Here is a 10,535-nt window from a genome sequence, read left to right on the forward strand (position 1 = left end):
CTCAGAGACAAAGAGAAAATCCTGAAAGCAGCTCGGGAGAAGAGATATGTAACCTACAATGGCAGGAACATTAGATTGGCAACAGACCTATCCACAGAGACCTGGCAGACCAGAAAGGACTGGCATGATATATTTAATAGAGCACTAAATGAGAAGAATATGCAGCCAAGAATACTATATCCAGCTAGGCTACCATTGAAAATAGAAGGAGAGATAAAAACTTCCAGGACAAACAAAAACTAAAGGAATTTGCAAACATGAAACCAGCCCCACAAGAATTATTGAAAGAGGTCCTCTAAGCAAAGAGAGAGCCTAAAAGTAACATAGACCAGAAAGGAACAGAGACAATATACAGTAACAGTCACCTTACAGGCATTACAATGGCACTAAATTCCTATCTTTCAATAGTTACCCTGAATATAAATGGGTTAAATGCCCCAATCAAAAGACACAGGGTATCAGATTGGATAAAAAAAACAGGGTCTATTGATATGCTGTCTGCAAGAGACTTATTTTAGACCCAAAGACACCTCCAGATTGAAGGTGAGAGGTGGAAAACCATTTACCATGCTAATGGACACCAAAAGAAAGCTGGGGTGGCAATCCTTATATCAGACAAATTGATTTTAAACCGAAGACTATAATAAGAGATGAGGAAGGACACTATATCCTACTTAAAGGGTCTACCCAACAAGAAGATCTAACAATTGTAAATATCTATGCCCCTAACATGGGAGCAGCCAATTATATAAGGCAATTAATAACAAAAGCAAAGAAACACATCGACAACAATACAATAATAGTAGGGGACTTTAACACCCCCCTCACTGAAATGGACAGATCATCTAAGCAAAAGATCAACAAGGAAACAAAGATTTTAACTGACACACTGGACCAAATGGACTTCACAGATATACTCAGAACGTTCCATCCCAAAGCAACAGAATACACATTCTTCTCTAGAGCCCATGGAACATTCTCCAGAATAGATCACATCCTAGGTCACAAATCATGTCTCAACTGGTACCAAAAGATTGGGATCATTCCCTGCCTATTTTCGGACCACAATGCTTTGAAACTAGAACTCAATCAGAGGAGGAAAGTTGGAAAGAACTCAAATACATGGAGGCTAAAGAGCATCCTATTAAAGAATGAATGGGTCAACCAGGAAATTGAAGAAGAATTAAAAATATTCATGGAAACAAATGAAAATGAAAACACAACTCTTCAAAATCTTTGGGATGTAGCAAAGGCAGTCCTAAGAGGAAAATATATAGCAATCCAATCCTTTCTCAAGAAACAAGAAAGGTCTCAAATACACAACCTAACCCTATACCTAAAGGAGCAGGAGAAAGAACAGCAAATAACTAAACCCAGCAGGAGAAGAGAAATAATAAAGATCAGAGCAGAAATCAATGAAATAGAAACCAAAAGAACAGTAGAACAGATCAACGAAACTAGGAGCTGGTTCTTCGAAAGAATTAATAAGATTGATAAACCCCTGGCCAGACTTATCAAAAAGAAAAGAGAAAGGACCCAAATCAACAAAATCATGAATGAAAGAGGAGAGATCACAACCAACACCAAAGACATACAAACAATTATAAGAACATACTATGAGCAACTCTATGCCAACAAATTAGATAACCTGGGAGAAATGGATGCATTCCTAGAGATGTATCAACTACCAAAAATGAACCAGAAAGAAATAGAAAACCTGAACAGACCTATAACCACTAAGGAAATTGAAGCAGTCATCAAAAATCTCCCAACAAATAAGAGCCCAGGGCCAGATGGCTTCCCAGGGGAATTCTGCCAAACATTTAAAGAAGAATTAATACCTATTCTTCTGAAACTGTTCCAAAAAATAGAAATGGAAGGAAAACTTCCAAACTCGTTTTATGAGGCCACCATTACCTTGATCCCCAAACCAGACAAAGACCTCATCAAAAAGGAGAATTACAGACCAATATCCCTGATGAAAATGGATGCAAAAATTCTCACCAAAATACTAGCCAATAGGATCCAACAGTACATTAAAAGGATTATTCACCACGACCAAGTGGAATTTATCCCTGGGCTGCAAGGTTGGTTCAACATGTGCAAATCAATCAATGTGATACAATACATTAATAAAAGAAGAAGAACCATAGGATCCTCTCAATAGATGCAGAAAAAGCATTTGACAAAGTACAGCATCCTTTCTTGATCAAAACTCTTCAGAGTATAGGGATAGAGGGTACATACCTCAATATCATAAAAGCCATATATGAAAAACCTATAGTGAATATCATTCTCAATGGGGAAAAACTGAGACCTTTCCCCCTAAGGTCAGGAACGTGGCAGGGATGTCCAGTATCACCACTGCTATTCAACATAGTATTAGAAGTCCCAGCCACAGCAATCAGATAACAAAAAGAAATCAAAGGCATCCAAATTGGCAGAGAAGAAGTCAAACTCTCACTCTTTGCAGACGATATGATACTTTATGTGGAAAACCTAAATGACTCCACCCCAAAACTGCTAGAACTCATACAGGAATTCAGTAAAGTGGCAGGATATAAAATCAATGCACAGAAATCAGTGGCATTCCTATACACCAACAACAAGACAGAAGAAAGAGAAATTAAGGAGTCGATCCCATTTACAATTGCGCCCCAAACCATAAGATACCTAGGAATAAATCTTACCAAAGAGGCAAAGAATCTGTACTCAGAAAAGTATAAAATACTCATGAAAGAAATTTAGGAAGACACAAAGAAATGGAAAAATGCTCCATGCTCTTGGATTGGAAGAACAAATATTGTGAAGATGTCAATGCTACCTAGAGCAATCTACACATTTAATGCAATCCCTATCAAAATACCATCCACTTTTTTCAAAGAAATGGAACAAATAATCCTAAAATTATATGGAACCAGAAAAGACCCTGAATATCCAGAGGAATGTTGAAAAAGAAGAGGAAAGCTGGCGGCATCACAATTCTGGACTTCAAGCTCTATTACAAAGCTGTCATCATCAAGACAGTATGGTACTGGCACAAAAACAGACACATAGATCAATGGAACAGAATAGAGAGCCCAGAAATGGACCCTCAACTCTATGGTCAACTCATCTTTGACAAAGCAGGAAAGAATGTCCAATGGAAAAAAGACAGTCTCTTTAACAAATGATGTTGGGAAAATTGGACAGCCACATGCAGAAGAATGGAACTGGACCATTTCTTTACACCACACACAAAAATAAACTCCAAATGGTTGAAAGACCTCAATGTGAGACAGGAGTCCATCAAAATCCTAAAGGAGAACACAGGCAGCAACCTCTTCGACCTCAGCTGCAACAACTTCTTCATAGAGACATCGCCAAAGGCAAGGGAAGCAAGGGCAAAAATGAACTATTGGAACTTCATCAAGATCAAAAACTTTTGCACAGCAAAGGAAAGCCCACAAAACCAAAAGACAATCGACAGAATGGGAGAAGATATTTGCAAATGACATATTAGATAAAGGGCTAGTATCCAAAATCTATAAATAACTTCTTAAACTCAACACCCAAAGAGCCATTAATCCAATCAACAAATGAGCAGAAAACATGAACATTTCTGTTCATTCAAGACATTTCTGCAAAGAAGACAACCAAATGGCCAACAGACACATGAAAAAGTGCTCAACATCACTCGGAATCAGGGAAATCCAAACAAAAACCTCAATGAGATACCACCTCACACCAGTCAGAATGACTAAAATTAACAAGTCAGGAAACGCCAACAAGATGTTGGTGGGGATGCAGAGAAAGGGGAACCCTCCTACACTGTTGGTGGGAATGTAAGCTTGTGCAACCACTCTGGAAAACAGTATGGAGGTTCCTCAAAAAGTTGAAGATAGAGCTACCATACGACCCAGCAATTGCACTACTGGGTATTTACCCCAAAGATACAAATGTAGGGATCCGAAGAGGTATGTGCACCCATGTTTATATCAACGATGTCCACAATAGCCAAACTATGGAAAGAGCCAAGATGTCCATCAACAGATGAATGGATAAAGAAGATGGGGTTTATATACACAATGGAATATTATGCAGCCATCAAAAAAACGAAATCTTGCCATTTGCAACGACATGGATGTGACTAGAGGGTATTATGCTAAGCGAAATAAGTCAATCAGAGAAAGACATGTATCATATGATCTCACTGATGTGAGGAATTCTTAATCTCAGGAAACAAACTGAGGGTTGCTGGAGTGGTGGCGGGTGGGAGGAATGGGGTGGCTGGGTGATAGACATTGGGGAAGGTATGTGCTATGGTGAGTGCTGTGAATTGTGTAAGACTGTTGAATCACAGACTTGTACCTCTGAAACAAATAATACATTATATGTTAAAAAAAGAAAGATAGTAGGAAGAGAAAGATGAAGGGGGGGATTTGGAGGGGGAGACGAACCATGAGATACTATGGACTCTGATAAACAAACTGAGGGTTCTCGAGGGGAGGGGGATAGGGGGATGGGTTAGCCTGGTGATGGGTATTAAAGAGGGCACGTATTGAATGGAGCACTGGGTGTTATATGCAAACAATGAATCGTGGAACAGTACATCAAAAACTAATGATGTAATGTATGGTGATTAACATAATAAAATAAAATTAAAAAATAACTTTACATAAGTTAAAATTAGCATTTTCACAAATACTAACAGAGTTACTAAATGAAATATTAAGAGCAAAACAAAAAAACTTGATTAACAAGGAAGTTGAATGTTTTATTATTAAAGTATTTATCTTCCTGCAAGGCTGTTGCTTCATTGTATAAAAATAACACGAGCAAGTGCAGTATATTGCAAAATTAAGGTAGTATTGTTCTTTATTTGACACTATACAACTAACAAACCTTTCTCTACTGCAAATTATTTCCAATGGAAAGATAATTTAAGTAGTTTGACCCCCATCCAGGGATAGATATAAGGAAGTTATAATATTCCCTAAAGCTGAAGGTAACAATGTCATCCTTGAATTACGTAATTTTTATCACTAGTTTTTAACCACAGATAATTTCAGGATTCTGAATATCATAACTGGAACATAAAAATCAGAGTGGGTGTTGCAAAAACAGATGCATATTGTTTTTCTGCAATTATTATAAAGTTAAGGGGTATTTTCTTCCATTAGCATTGTTGCAAGTAGTTTATTTTTCAATTGGTATTGCTAATAGTTGCTATTTTATTTAATTTATTTTTTACTTTTATTTTTTTAAGGATTTTATTTATTTATTTGACAGAGAGAGAGACAGTGAGAGAGGGAACACAAGCAGGGGGAGTGGGAGAAGGAGAAGCAGGCTTCCCGCTGAGCAGGGAGCCTGACGTGGGGCTCTATCCCAGGACCCTGAGATCAAGACCTGAGCCGAAGGCAGACGCTTAACGACTGAACCACCCAGACACTCCAATAGTTGCTATTTTAAATCCTCTGTGTACCACTAATTTAAGACAACTATGCTAGATTAAGTTGTTTCACACTAGTTTATTTAGGGGTTCCATTTTCACTGCTCAATAGATTTTATGTATTTCTCATACGCTTCTTCACTCATTAATTCATCCAGTTCTGAAGGATTACTGAGTGCTATCTTGATCAGCCAACCATCTTCATAAGAAGATTTGTTGACAAGTCCTAGATTTTCTGGAAGAGCTTCATTAATTTCAGTTACTTCTCCTGATGGAGAAGAATCAAGTTTAGCAGCTAGTCTAGCAGCTTTCACACTTTCCAAAGCACCAAAGTCCTCTTGTTTGTTCAGTTTTATCCCAGCTTCAGGCAGACTAGAGTAAACAACATCCCTCAAAGCTTCCTGTGCAAAATTGCTGATTCTCATTGTTGCAGTACCATTTTCTGTTGTTATCCATTCATGTTTGTCTGTGAATTTACATGGAGAGCAGAGCAGAGCCCCTGCACAGCACCTGATGGCGCCCGCCCTCAGCCCCTGGCCGTGGCAGGCAGGGTGAGTTAGGTGTGGAGGCGACCGACGTGCAGGCTGCTGGCCACAGTCTACCCGCTCTGCACTGCTTGCAGTGCCATGTTCACAGAGGTGCCTAGATTTTAGTTCTTTTATTTGTATAGTAAGCAATTTTTTAGTGTCTTCTATGCTTTTTTCAAGCCCAGCTAGTATCTTTATAATTGTTGTTTTCAATTCTAGTTTTGACATCTTATATCCATATTGATTAAATCAATGGCAGAGAGTACTACCTCCTGTTATTTCTTTTGCAGTGAATTTCTCTTTCTAGTCATTGTGTACAGAAAAGAAAGGAGGAAAGAAAAAAACCCCAGCAAAAACAGCAATAACAACAACAACAACTTCAGGACGTTTTCCTGGTGTATGCTGTGTACACTCTGCTGTTGTTTTTGGCTGTTCTTTCCCACTGGTCCTTCTCTACAGAGTTCTTCCTTGCTTGTAGTGGGGAGTGTTTGGACCTTTGACTAGGTGTGCTTTGATTTATTTGTGAAGTTAAGCCTGTAAAGGAAAATAGAAAAGAAAAGGAGAAAAAATAAAAATAAAAACAAGCCTGATCCAAGACAAGAGAAAAGGAAATGGAACAAAAATTGATACCAACATACAAACAAACTTTAAGCCTGATTCTAAGAAATAAGAAACAAGGAGGCAATGAATAATAGGGAAAGAAGAGAAAGAAAAAAAAAAAAAAAAAAAAGGAGCCTGAACTGAAAACTAAGAGGAAACAAACAAATCAACAAATGAACAAAAGATTATAAGCCTGATACGAAAAGAGAAAAGGGAAAAATATATAAAATAAGGGATAAAGAATAAAAATAAGAAATAGAAGAATAAATAATGTAAAAAAATTTTAAAAATTAAGGAAAGAGAAAAAAAAAAGTAGCAAGCCTGGTCCTATTTCCACTGAAAGCTGATGTTTTGGAGCTTTCTTTAATCAGTAGATTTAGTCGATGCGGGGGCCTGTGTTGGTTTTCGGGGCGGGGGAGGCCTGCTGGGCTGGCTCACAAGCTGACTTGCCCTTGTACAGATGCCCCTGCCAGGCCAGGGGGGCGGGGTTTAGTGTAGGGGACTCCAGCCTCCACTGGAGGCGCTGTGTTTCTCCCTAGAGTCCGGCTCTGCTGGTGGGCAGGAGGCGGGAAGGGTGGTGGAGGAGGGAGAATATGGCGTCACCCTGCCCTCTTGTCCCTGGGGTGTGGAATTCCTAGCCACCGCTGTTTAGGAGGCCCTCTTAGAAAAGCGAACAGTTTTTTTTTTTTTTTTTTTTCAGTTCCCTGCCCTAACCTGTCTATGCCCATGCCCTCGGCAGGCCCAGAGCCATAGATTTCCTGTATTTTATCTCTGGCTGGTGGCTGGGATTCAAAACTCCATGTGTTATAGGGCCTGGTAGGGTGCGTGCCTCCTCCCAACCCCTGGCAGAGAGGTTCGGGGTGGATCCAGGACCATCCCGTCCCCAAAAGCCATCCCACAGTGCTCGTGCAGAGGCTGGAGTTTATCGTAACCCTTGGTGAAAAGCTGGAACCAGGTTATCAGCCGTCTGCACTCTTCTACTCCCTTTTGCCCCAGAAAAGCTGTCGCAGAGGCTTGAATCTATCGTGGCAGACAGCGAGAAGCAGCGGCCAGATTATCTGCAATCGGCTTGAGTCTCTGTGCTCTGCTCAGTTCAGCCCCAGAAAAGCAGCTGCTAGGTGAGCACACAGAGGTTTAAGCCTACTGTGTCTCACAGTGAAAAGTTAAGAGGTTTTGTGCCCTCTGTGTCCACCTCTGACCCTGCTGCTGAGCCCCGCCCAGTGATTCCCTGGCTGGCCTTTGGTCTTTGGAGAGGCAAAATACGCTCTTCCTAATGCCCTCTGGGAAGGGGAGTGATCGCTCCCTGAGTGACCCAGGGGATCGCCTCTCAGAGGCTTTTATGCTGTCGAAACCCGCTGTGACACTTTCTCCCTCTTCCTGACTTTGCTCTGTGAAATGGGTTCCCTCCTCTTCTGGCCTCGTGGCTTCAAACGTCGCATCTGCCTGATTCTCACGCTCCAACTGTGTAGATTGTTTCCTTAATCCTCCAATCCTCTTCCTAGTTGTCCAAAATAGTTGAATGTTGATCTAGCTGTATTTGAAGGATGAGGCAAGATCAGGGTCCCCCTACTACTCTGCCATCTTACCTCCCATCCGCTTTAGTATTTCTTATAAGGTAGGTCTGCCAGCAATAAATTCTGTCTTTGTTTAGGGGGGATATCTTCATTTTGCTTTCATTTTTGTAGTATGCTTTTGCTGGATATAAAATTCTTGTTTGACAGATATTTTTTTTCATTCAGTGCATTGAATATGTCATTCCACTGTCTTTTGGCTGCCTTTTTTTTTTTTTTTTAAGATTTTATTTATTTATTTGACAGAGAGAGACAGAGAGAGGGAACACAAGCAGGGGGAGTGGGAGAGGGAGAAGCAGTCTCCCCCGCTGAGCAGGGAGCCTGATGCGGGGCTCAATCCCAGGACCCTGGGATCATGACCTGAGCCGAAGACAGACGCTTAATGACTGAGCCACCCAGGCGCCCCTGGCCTCTTGATTAATATGAGCAATTAGCTGTTAATCATATTTTCAGTTCATATTACAAGTCATTTTTCTTTTGCTGCTTTCAAAATTTTCTCTTTTGGTTTGGTTTTCAAGAATGTGACTATGATGTATCAAGGTGTGGACTTTTTGTATTTATCCTGCTTGGAGTTCATTAAACTTATTGGATGTTTAGATTATTCTTTTCTTTTTTATCAAATTTGAGAAGTTATTTTGCCCCCCTTTTCCTTTCTCCCCTCTCCTTCTGGGACTTAAGTTACATGTATTTTGGTACATTTGCTATTTTCTCACAGGTCTCTGAGATGCTGTTCATGTTTCTTCAAATCATTAATCTGTCTGTTTTTCAGACGGGATAATTTGTACTGATCTATTTTTAGACTCGGTGATTCCATCTTCTGTGTAGTGTACTCTGTTATCTTGACTCTTATTGAGTACCTCTAGTGAATTTTTCATTTCAGTTATTGTACTTTTCAGTTCCAGAATTTCCATTTTGGTTTTTTCTTTTAGTTGACTATATCTGTTTATTGGTTCATTGTTGTCACATTTTAGTTTATTTTTAAAAAAGATTTATTCATTAAAGAAGAGAGAGAGAGAGCGCGCTGGAGGGAGAGAGAGAATCTCAAGCAGATTTCCTGCTGAGTGCAGAGCCTGATGTGGGGCTCGATCCCACAATCCTGAGATTATGACCTGAGAGCCAAAATCAAGAGTCAGATGCTTAACTGAGTGAGCCTTCCAGGAGCCCCATATGTTAGTTTATTGTTTATGGTTTCCTTTGGCTTTTTGAACATATTTATAATAGCCTCTTTGAAATATTTGTCTGCTAAATCCAATGTCTAGGATCACACAGAGACAGTTTCTATCGACTGCTTCCCACCTCCTCAACTCAAAAATGGGGCACACTTTCCTGTTTCTTTGAATGTCTCATATTTTTTGTTGAAAAGTGAACATTTAAATAATATATTGTAGCATCTCTGGATTCTGACTTTTTTCTCTGGAAGGTTTTTGTGGTTGCTATTTAGTGCGTTTGTGTGCTTTTTGTTTAAAAACTTGTCTAGGGTTAATCTGTGAAATATCTCCCTTGCAGTGTGGCTACTGATGTATCTGCTCTTTTAAAAAAAAATTAATATTTTAAAAAATTTTATTATTTGTTTTTAAGACTTGCTTCCAAGGTGTTGCCCCTGTTTCTGAATAGCTTTGTTGTCTTCTTAGACAGATATTATTCTCTAACACCTCAAGCCAATAAGGCTTCCATCTTCTGTTTGTGAATGTGTGTGGGTAGGAGAGTAGATTTAATGTTCAGGCTGTTTTCCAGTGCCTGGCATTTAATTCCATTGGACTCTTTTGTATCTCTGCTGAACATGTGCACAGCCTCAGGGTTAGCCAGGAGTATGTGGCAAAACTGGGTTCTCTCTAGTCTCTGCTGTACACATGTGGAGGTTCAGCCAGGAATTTGCTTATTCCAACCATGAGTAGAGCCTTAGGCTAGTAGAGCATTTGGCTCTCCCTGCTTGCTTACCTCTGATATTTTTACTTATACCAGCAGCTTTTGGGCAGGGCTGTCACCTACCACTACAGATTAGTGAGCCCCCTTTGATTGCAGTAGAAAAGCTGCGGGTTGTTCCAGCCTGCGCCACCCTCGATAAACCTCCATTAATTGAACTTCTAGGAGGAGGGAGAGAAGCCATAGACCACAATGCCACAGATAACCATTGTTCTTACCCAAATTTCAGCAATTTAAAAATCATAAAAACTTCTTATATTGTTGTATGCCTTTTTTCAATTTTAGATTGCAGTGATTGTTTATGTCAATTTTGTCTTACTTTAAAGGTGTTTTTTGGGGAGTGGAGAGATTTGCCAATCTTAATCATAGCCAGAAGTCTGCTGATGATGTTAATTTTCATTGGTTGGTTAAGATGTTGTCTTTCACCAAAATATTTTTTCACTGTACATTTACTGTTTTTTCTTGTGTAATTAAGTAATTTGT

The 10,535-nt window shown here is 39.7% G+C and overlaps 1 pseudogene; it reads right to left on the bottom strand.

The window, feature by feature from the left end:
* Positions 1–5,529: 5,529 nt before the first annotated feature.
* Positions 5,530–8,151, bottom strand: LOC117999375 (annotated as a pseudogene).
* Positions 8,152–10,535: the final 2,384 nt, after the last annotated feature.

This window comes from Mirounga leonina, unplaced genomic scaffold (genome assembly GCF_011800145.1).
Source record: "Mirounga leonina isolate KUSES-001 unplaced genomic scaffold, KU_Mleo_1.0 Mir_115, whole genome shotgun sequence".
NCBI classification, from domain to species: domain Eukaryota; kingdom Metazoa; phylum Chordata; class Mammalia; order Carnivora; family Phocidae; genus Mirounga; species Mirounga leonina.